Raw genomic sequence first — 386 nt, 5'->3', positions numbered from 1 at the left:
CCACGGCTGGGATTTTTTCGGAATCAGTGGACCTCATGGTTTTGTGTTGCTGAAGAGTTTTTGACCTCGGGGAAAATATTTGGGGATCCCAGGTGTAGACCGTTGACCATCATGAGTATGGCGGTGTATGAAAGCTTATTTAACCACTATTTTATTTTATGAATATACAAAATAAAATTCCCAGGGTTGCTAATAATGCTTCGGGTCAGGCATCAAATAAATGCAGTGAAGTCTTAGAAGCATTTTTAGTTTTAGAAATTTTGTGCACATTACATTACATTTAAAATATGTCTAATTTACATACGAATTAAATGGCTTGGACATCAGTCATATTTTGTTTCGAAGCACCATTATCTTTATTTCTACTGTCTGACAGAGGAGTGCAT

Source organism: Paramormyrops kingsleyae, chromosome 2 (assembly GCF_048594095.1).
Source record: "Paramormyrops kingsleyae isolate MSU_618 chromosome 2, PKINGS_0.4, whole genome shotgun sequence".
NCBI classification, from domain to species: domain Eukaryota; kingdom Metazoa; phylum Chordata; class Actinopteri; order Osteoglossiformes; family Mormyridae; genus Paramormyrops; species Paramormyrops kingsleyae.
The sequence above is the reverse complement of the archived record's forward strand: the minus strand, read 5'-3'. Positions refer to the sequence as shown.